The sequence below is a fragment of the Carassius gibelio genome, chromosome B14, assembly GCF_023724105.1.
Source record: "Carassius gibelio isolate Cgi1373 ecotype wild population from Czech Republic chromosome B14, carGib1.2-hapl.c, whole genome shotgun sequence".
Classification (NCBI taxonomy): Eukaryota; Metazoa; Chordata; class Actinopteri; order Cypriniformes; family Cyprinidae; genus Carassius; species Carassius gibelio.
The window spans coordinates 21325919-21336090 of record NC_068409.1 but is presented as its reverse complement, the minus strand read 5'-3'; positions in this window follow the sequence as shown (position 1 = coordinate 21336090).

The following is a 10172-nucleotide window of genomic DNA, read 5'->3' as shown; positions in this document are numbered from 1 at the left end:
ACCTGTGAAAACGAGGATTCCAGAGAAAATATGCATCCGCTTGTAGACTCAGTGGAGGAAGAATTTTCAGAAGAAGGAGTAAATAGCTCTGAAAATGCATCAGACTTGGGGGCCGAACCCATGGGGCATCGTCCTAAAAGGAAGCTGAAACCTGTGTCTAAGTTAAGCTACGATGAACTAGGCCAACCTAGTGAGAGACCCATAACCGTTGTGCACAGAGGAATAGTTATTCATCTGACAGATTCCTCAAGGATTGAACTTTGCCCTTCAAAAAAGTATCAAACCCCATCTAAATGTGCCAGGAGTACTAGAATATGTGCTAGCTCTGAGAATAGACTTATTATTTATATTTAAGGTCTGTATACTCATGGGGACATGAGAATTTCAGAAGGAGGAGGATGTAACCCTGGGTTAATTTCTACATGATTATTTTTTATTATCATTTGCATTTTATTTATTTGTTTATTTTATGCAGAAATGCGCTGCTTGGTGATGAGAGTTTATTATTAAATCAAAGTGTACCTGTTCAGAAATGGTAATATCTGTAAGTTGTATTTGGTTTAAGGTTATTGGCTAAAAACAGCTTGATCCCGCCTCATATCAGTTATGGCAGCTGTGATTGGCCAGGGCTAGTGTGAGTGAGGAGGTGAAAAAAAGGAGAGAAAAAAAAACATGTTGTCGGCATGATAACAGAGCGCGCTGGTTTTATTTGTGTAAAAATATAGTCTTTACTGCATTATTTAAGTGTTAAGCTGAATAGTATTCTGTTGTGAAGTCAACACGATCACACAACGAAGTCAACACGACGATTCGGAAGAACTGTTAGTTTATTGCTTGATCGCTATCGCAGTAAATTGGACTATTTATGTTACTGGTGAGAAACTTTACTCAAGTTTAACGTTATCCCTTACATCGGTGTGTATGTGAGAGCATCAAAGGTGATCTAAGTGATTACTAAGAACTGTTAGTGCATCGATTGAGAGTGACGGAGCCACTGAGGAGGAATCCTATTCAGCTTTTTTGCTCTGCGTCTGGCGCCGATACAGGATGGCTGCCTCCGTGACGAGCTCCGCATATGTTTTTGTGTTTTTGTTAGTTTGTCCTGTCTTTAGTTATATTCCTGCCATCAGTTTCACCAGGGAAGAACTGCTGAACATTCGGCAGAACACACCACAGGATATTTTACCGGATTTCAATTATTCAGACGTTTTACTGAACGTTGTTATCGGAGGAGCGGCGGCGCTGATCAAGCGCTTCAGGACGCGCAGACGGGGGAAGCGGGCGGGAGCGCTCGTCAGACTCAGGAAGCGCGGATTTCGAACGCCGTTGCCTAGCATCCATCTGGCAAATCTCCGCTCTCTACCCAACAAAACGGACGAACTCCTTCTGCTTTCTCGGACAAATAAGGATTTCACACACTCTGCTGCTCTGTGTTTCACGGAAACCTGGCTGAATGACACCATACCGGACAGCGCGCTCCATCTGCCGGGCTTTCAGCTGTTTAGAGCGGATCGTGACACAGAATCAACGGGGAAATCGCGTGGCGGCGGGACATGCTTTTACATCAATGAACGGTGGTGTACAGATGTAACTGTGTTAAAGAAGACGTGCTGCTCAAATCTCGAAACACTCTTCATTAACTGCAAGCCATTCTATTCGCCGCGGGAGTTTCACTCGTTCATTCTGGTCAGTGTTTACATCCATCCCCAAGCGCATGTGAGCTCAGCTTTACAGAAACTCGCTGATCAGATCACAGAGACAGAACAACAACACCCGGACTCTGTTTTAATCATTCTCGGGGACTTTAATAAAGCCAATCTGTCCCGTGAACTGCCAAAATACAGACAGCATGTTACTTGTCCCACAAGAGACAGTAATATATTGGATCACTGTTACACCACAATAAAGGATGCATTTCACTCTGTTCCACGAGCAGCTTTGGGACGTTCTGATCACCTTCTGGTTCATCTAATACCGTCCTACAGGCAGAAACTAAAATCAGCTAAACCTGTATCAAGGACTGTAAAAAGATGGACTAATGAAGCAGAGCAGGATTTACAATCTTGTTTTGACCTCACTGATTGGAGTGTTTTTGAAGCTGCTGCCACCGATCTGGATGAACTCACAGAGACCGTAACATCATATATCAGTTTCTGTGAGGATATGTGTATTCCTACAAAGACTCAACTAATTTACAATAATGACAAACCGTGGTTCACTGCAAAACTCAGACAGCTCCGTCAGGCCAAAGAAGATGCTTACGTGAAGGGGGACAATGTCTTGTATAAACAGGCTAAATACACATTGGAAAAGGAGATCAAAGTGGCAAAGAGGAATTATTCTGAAAAAATAAGGACTCAGTTCACTTCCAACGACTCCGCATCAGTGTGGAAAAGTCTAAAGAAGATCACCAATTACAAGACACCACCCCCCAGCACCGTAGAGAATCAACGACTGGCAGACGATCTGAACGAGTTTTACTGCAGGTTTGAAAGAACACCCATCACCTGCCCTGAACGCCTCCCCCAACAACCATTCACACCCTTCACAACTCCTGCAACCAGCCCTGAATGCCTCTCCAAACTACCGTTCACACCATTAACAGCTCCTGCAACCCATCCTGAACACCTCTCCAATCAAGCACTCTCACCATTCTCACCTCCTGCATCCCCCCTCTCCCCCACACCTGCAATTCAGATCAGCGAGGATGCGGTGCGCCAGGTCTTCCGGAAGCAGAAAAGGAAAAAAGCACCAGGCCCAGATTGTGTTACACCAGCCTGTCTGAAATCCTGTGCTGACCAGCTGGCCCCCATCTTCACACAGATCTTCAACAGATCGCTGGAGCTGTGCGAAGTCCCTTCATGCCTCAAACGTTCCACCATCATCCCCATCCCTAAGAAACCCAAAATTACAGGACTAAATGACTACAGGCCTGTGGCTCTAACGTCTGTAGTCATGAAGTCATTTGAAAAACTGGTGCTGGGCCACCTGAAGGACATCACTGGGCCCTTGCTGGATCCTCTTCAGTTTGCCTACAGAGCAAACAGGTCTGTGGACGATGCAGTAAACATTGGACTGCATTATGTTCTGCAACACCTAGACAGACCGGGGACTTATGTGAGGATCCTGTTTGTGGACTTCAGCTCGGCCTTCAACACGATCATCCCAAACCTCCTCCTGCCCAAACTAAATCAGCTCTCCGTGCCCACCTCAGTCTGTCAGTGGATCAACAGCTTCCTGACAGACAGGCAGCAGCTAGTGAGGCTGGGAAAATACACATCCAGCACCCGTACAATCAGCACCGGAGCTCCCCAGGGGTGCGTTCTCTCCCCACTGCTCTTCTCCCTGTACACTAATGATTGCACGTCTAAGGACCCCTCTGTCAAGCTCCTGAAGTTTGCAGATGACACCACACTCATCGGCCTCATTCAGGACGGTGACGAGTCTGCTTACAGACAGGAGGTAAAAGAGCTGGCTGTCTGGTGCAGTCTCAACAACCTGGAGCTTAACACCCTCAAAACAGTGGAGATGATCGTGGACTTCAGGAGAGACCCCCCTGCACTCCCCCCACTCACCATCATGAACAGCACTGTGACTGCAGTGGAGTCATTCAGGTTCCTGGGCACCTCTATCTCTCAGGACCTGAAGTGGGACATTCACATTGACTCCATTGTGAAAAAGGCCCAGCAGAGGTTGTACTTTCTCCGCCAGCTGAGGAAGTTTAACCTGCCACAGGAGCTGCTGAAACAGTTCTACTCCACCATCATTGAATCCATCCTCTGCACTTCAGTAACTGTCTGGTTCAGCTCAGCTTCTAAATCTGACCTCAGAAGACTACAGAGGGTAGTCCGGACTGCTGAGCGAATCATCGGTTCAACCCTCCCATCTATTCAAGAACTGTACTTATCCAGAGTGAGAAAAAGGGCTGTCAAAATCACTCTGGACCCCTCACATCCAGCACACTCCCTCTTTGAACTGTTGCCATCTGGTCGACGCTACAGAGCACTGAGCACTAGAACGACCAGACACAGGACCAGTTTCTTCCCTCAGGCAATCCATCTTATGAACAGCTTATAATAACGGCGGACACACTACACTTTATATTTATATACACACACACTTTATTTATCTAACACACATACTTAGTATACACTTAAATTTTGCACACAATATATATGTACATACATAACTTCATTTTGTAATATACTTGCCTACAATTGTCATTTGTATATTGTTATTCACTCTCTACTTATTTGTATTTTTTATTCTTTTATTATGTGTTTTATGTTCTGTCGCTGTCATTCTGTTGTACTGCGGAGCTTCTGTCACGAAAACAAATTCCTCGTATGTGTACATACCTGGCAATAAAGCTCATTCTGATTCTGATTCTGATTCTGATCCAGATAGCGCTCCTAATCGCCGAGTGGTTAGGAGTTCCTCTGGCATCGCGGGAACATCACAGAGCTTCCTAAACGATGAGGGTTTCACGTGGATCGATCTGAAGGGTGACGGGAATCGTTAACCCTTGCCATTTACATTCAGGTACCCTTTGTTTATTTTATTTGTGCTCTTATTGAGTGAAGCGGCCATTTTACGTTTCATTTGGCCTCAACGCACACAAGCAACGTTTCAGGCCTGCAACGGGTGTGTGTGTGTGTGTGTGTGTGTGTGTGTGTGGTGGGCCCACAATAAGTTGTTTATTTTGAATTAGTGGAGGATATAACGGTTTAATACTCTGTGATTCATTGGGTATATTAATCGAGTGTTACAGTTTAAATACTTGACTGAAACTGAAGTTCATTTACATAATCTTACTTTATTTATGTACTGAGTTTACATAGCTATACCAGAATTACATTGGTGTGTTGATTTATATTTAGTGAAAACAAATTTGTACTTTGTGTATAATTTGAGTAATTTAAAGGAGAATCATTAGCCTTAATTCTATGAAAGTTTACAAGATTAACCCTTTAAGTGCCTATTGTTGTGCATAGAAGAGTAAATCAAACACTGCATTTGAAAATTCTAATTTATTCAGAAGTTGGTTGAATTCATATTTAATTTGATTTGATTTTGTTAATTCTGTTTATTTTTCCCTTTTAAATAAATCCATTGTATATTTCAGTTATAGTGTGGTCACTTTAATGGAGTAGATAGGTAACTGTGGTTGATTGATATTAGTTTGCAGAGATCTAAGTTGCACTTTACAAGAGGTGGTGTGGAACCAAGGGTCACAAATTGATTGTAATATCACGTCGAGAGGCAAATAAACGAATCTGGGTTCAAGCGTCCAGCATTCCGAAGGATAGATACATCTAGGACAGCAGGGGGCGCTACACAAGTATATAAAAAACTAAACAAATCGTGCCTAAAAAGTTCACGCAAGTTCACACATTTTGAGTGCATTCATTCCCTTCATTATTCGATGTATTCAAATGCATTTATGAATGCATGTGAATGATCACAAAATTCAAGTAGAGAAATTCAAGGGTTAGAAAATTTATATATTTATATCATTTTATGTAGTTAATCAATACACGCGGAGAGTGCCATTTCAGTTTTTCTCCAAAAATCAGCATAATTCAAATGCGATATTAAGTTACTACAAACAATAATTTAGTTACAAATACAAAATGTTGCAGAATAATGTAATATATGAATGAATAATACCCTAAAGAACCTTTGTGCCAAAAGGGTTCTTTCTTGTCATTATAGAACCTTTTTAGCATAAAAGGTTCTTTGGAGTTGAGTAAAGAACCCTATGGTTCTATATAGAATCCCAAACTAAAAACCAGCTATCATGTCTCAAAGAACATCTACACAGCTAACACTGGAATTCCCAGCAGGGTTGTCTAATAAAGCTGATATGAGATCAGAAATGGTCTTTATGATAAAACGTGTCAATTGTAATGTTTTACGACCCTCTTCAGACTGTTAGCAGGTTCCACGTGGAGCATAACCTGCTCAAACGGGTGACTGGGGTTTAAAGAGTTGCTCCATTAGTGTGTCTCATTAGCTCCAGTCCAGCACATCCCGAATAATGGAGGATCTCCATAGAAGAGCAGATAGGGGCCTCTTTACAGATGGCGAGTGAAAGGGGACACATGTTGGTCACTGATAATTGGGCCATTTGTTTAAGGAAATTAATTTGACCTCTGAATATTACAGACGCTCCTTGATTAGGGCCACATCTCAGCTGGCGTGACTCCGATAACAAGAGTCAGCTACCTCATCTGCCACTGATTGGCCATTCAGATGAACCTAATGAGGAAGCTAATTACATTATATGGCTCACAAACTGGGAACCAGAATCAGGATTGACGGGTAATTTCAAATAAGACGTATAGCGAATATCTGGTACTTCATATGCTTGCACCTCTATTACAAAGACTTAAATATAGGTTTAATATTCAGACTCCATCTGAATTTAGTGATAAATGACTTTCATAATCTCACCACTGTAAAACATTGAATATGAGGAGCCATCTTTAAACTGGTCAGTGAAAGATACCTCTACAACACACATTTAATTTTTTCTTCCTGCCTAAATGTGGTTACTATGATATGACATTGTGTTGCTATGGTCGCGTGGGCGTGCGAGCAGAAGGACGGCAATAAAAAAAGAAAATTCCTTCTCTGAAGAAGGGAGAATGTTTTTCAATCAGTAAAAACATATGAAACACTAAGCATTCAGAATCAAAATGAGTGTGACTTGCTGTATCTCACGCACATATGGCCGAAGGATGCAAATATTTAGATCTGAGGCCTAATGCTTCAAAATGAGCATCAAGAGAGGGGTCAAACGACTTTTTTTCGTGATAGAAGATGGAGTCAGAGATTAGAGATGGAGAGAGTGAGAGAGTAAAGTGAGTCTATCCTCATGATGAGTGAATGAGTAACGTGTGAGAGACTGTCACCATGAATGAGCCTGCGGGTGAGAGTCTGACTGCTGAGTGTTAACATAGGGTGTTAAAAAACACCTTCTGTGGCAAAACGAAATGACGCTTCGGGCAGATTTAACAACATATTGCAAAAATGCAAATCACACTCACATTCCACTGCTCTGTTAGATGACTTCATTCAGTTCATAAAGCATAAAGGCATATATAATGCACATTTGGTGTAAAACACAACATATTTTATGGTCCTGCCCTTCATAAAAATCTGCAAGAAAATAGCTTGTACCCTCAAAGATACACCTTCGTACCTTTGCACGTTAATTACCTAAAGGTAATAATATTATAATAATAATTATAATAAAGGAATATTTCACCCATTAATTACTCACCCTCATGACATTCCAAACCCGTAAGACCTTCGTTCATCTACAGAACACAAACTTTGATATTTTTGATGAAATCCAAGAGCTTTCCGAATCTGCATTGACAGCAATCCAAGGCCCAGAAAGGTAAGGACACTGTTGTGACAACAGTAGTTCAACCTTAATTTTATGAAGCTATGAGAATACTTTTTGTGAGCGAAAAAAACAAAAACAACAACTTTATTTAACAATTTCTTCTATTCTGTGTCAGTCTTTGCCACAATTCACATCAAAACCATGACACATGCGTGTGCATTCCTCTATTTGAAAACAAGGTGTACCTAAACCACAGTGTACCTTGGCTCCATGTCAGAAAGCCAGCTCCTGCATCAGTAGCACCACACACATCACACATAGTACTCTAGTGAATGCATGTCGAAGATTGACACAAAATAAAAGAAATCGTTGAATAATATCATTATTTTGTTTTCTTTGCAGACAAAAAATATTCTCGTAAATAAAGGTTGAACCACTGAAAGTCACATGAAATATTTTAATAATGTCCTTACTACCTTTCTAGGCCTTGAACATGGTAGGTGCCTTGCGGTCTATGCAGGGTCAGAAAGCTCTCAGATTTCATAATGACATGAGGGTGAGTAATTTATGACAGCTTTTTCATTTTTGTAATGAACTATTCCTTTAAGCCTAACTTTTGGTAATGCATTTACATTGACACATGTTGGTAAAGTTTTTTTTGCACCAAACACAGTCATAATCTATCTTTTTTTATGACCCCTTTCATCCTCTCTCTGACCCTTAGACAGAATTGACTGGCTAACAACAACCACAGCCAAGCATTTGGTTTTGAGATGAATGTGAATGCTAACACATAACTCTCTAGCTATATTTAACTTCCTTGGTTTGTCCACGAAGTTCACAACGAACCATTTTTTGCAGCTTGCTCTAATGTAATGCAATTGATGTAAATGATGAAATGAGAAGGAAGATGAATTCTGAAAGTTACTGTATGTTTCATTGTTAACTCTTTTAAGTACTGGAAGGAAAATATGAGTCCTCATGGTATGACTTCTATAAGTGCTTAGGATGTTCATTCAGCATAGATGACTCAGAGCGTGAGTTGAGCAAAACTGTCAGGTAATGGACTTGGACTCCCATTCATAAATTCATACCGATGATTCAGCGGGCCAAAAAACAAAACAAAAAAAAACTTGCTTTTGTTCAAGTCCAGGCTTGGGGAATGACACAGGCCATTCTGCTTCTCACCTTCCAACTGTGCAGAAGAGTTCATGCTGCACAGATTATCACTATTCATGGGGAAATTATCAGTTCACGAGGGGGGGGGGGGGGGCATATTTGCTTGCAAAGAGAGACAGGAAAGGGGAAATTGAGGATGGATAAAAGCAATAATCGTAACTTTAGCCTGGAGCTAAAAAAGGCCCTAAAGTACCTTACTTTCTGCCACCCTCCCTGTGCATTACTCTCTTCCTCTTTCTAACCATCTCTGCCCACTCTCTTTAATAGTTATGCAATGCTTTATGAAACTTCATATTCACTTACTTTTCCACTGATTTGTTGACCTTGCATTTGCATTTTTCTAATTTCATACATATTTTATATAACAAATTACATTTATATCAACATATTACAATTTGAGAGAATTTTTTAACTGACAAATTAACATGAACATCCCATTACATCTGATTACAGACTTAGTGTCCAAAAGATATAAAAAAAATTTAAATATTCACTTGCATTTTAGAAAAGTATTTTTTTTTACTTTTAAAGGATGTTTTTAATGCTAGATTTTTAATGTGGATCCCAACAACAAATAAACAGCTACAGATGAAAAGGATAAAGAACAAACCTGGGCACTACAAAGACAGTAACAAAGACTATAGTTGCATTGAGAACACATTGCAGTCAGATCGAAATGCACAGAGATGGGCAAAGAGAAAGAAAGACACACATACTGAATCATTGATCGCTACTCTCAAAGGCAGACCTGAATGGAGAAGAATAATGGATCTCTTATGGTCACTAAGAGCTGCATTACTATGAGAGAAATTGCAGGATGTACAGTTAAAAGGACATCTTACATTTTGGAGGTGGGTTTAAATCAGAATCTCACAGAGGTGTTTTGTAATGCAATGCCTTTGGCTTAATATGAAATGAGATGGGAGAATAGAGCGAGCGACAGACTGAAAGGGAAAAAAAATCTGCTGCTTGTGGTCTGTTTTGATGTCACACATCTACATCACGTCGCCATGGCAACCTTGCATCAGCAACAACTTACGAAGGGAGAGAGAGAGGGAGCGAAAAAGGAGGGTGAGAGCACAATGTGCTGGCATGTAGCGCTGGAATTGAGTAGCAAGCTTAAACAGCAAGAGGGGAAAAAAAGACCTGATGGGATTATAGAACGCGTTTGCTGGACTATAAATAGATTGGTGGAAATGTTTCTTAAGAAAAAGAGAAAGAACTGAGATTTAAAGGGCAGGACATATGCAAAACTACAGCAAGGACTGACGTTTGTCAATGAAAAAGTCATGAATTAGTAGTCACCATTCACAGAACCTGAAATAAAGTCCACATTTTCCTCACTGTTCTGAGCCTTGGGTCTAAAAATACACTGCAAAAAAAAAAAAAAAAAAAAAAAAAAAAAAACCCACCAGCCTGCAGGCTGGGGATGTATCTCTGACAGAGATAGGGAAGGGAGGGAGGTAGTGTGTGGGTGTCTGAGTGTTACATCTGCTCACTCACAATAGTTTATATGAATCAAGCAGCACACAGCTGAACAATGCATTAGATAATTTATTATACTTAAATCTTGACGATTTAAATGCCATGACAGGTGCAACTTCATCAGCCTCTCAGTGGGCTATGGATGACACTG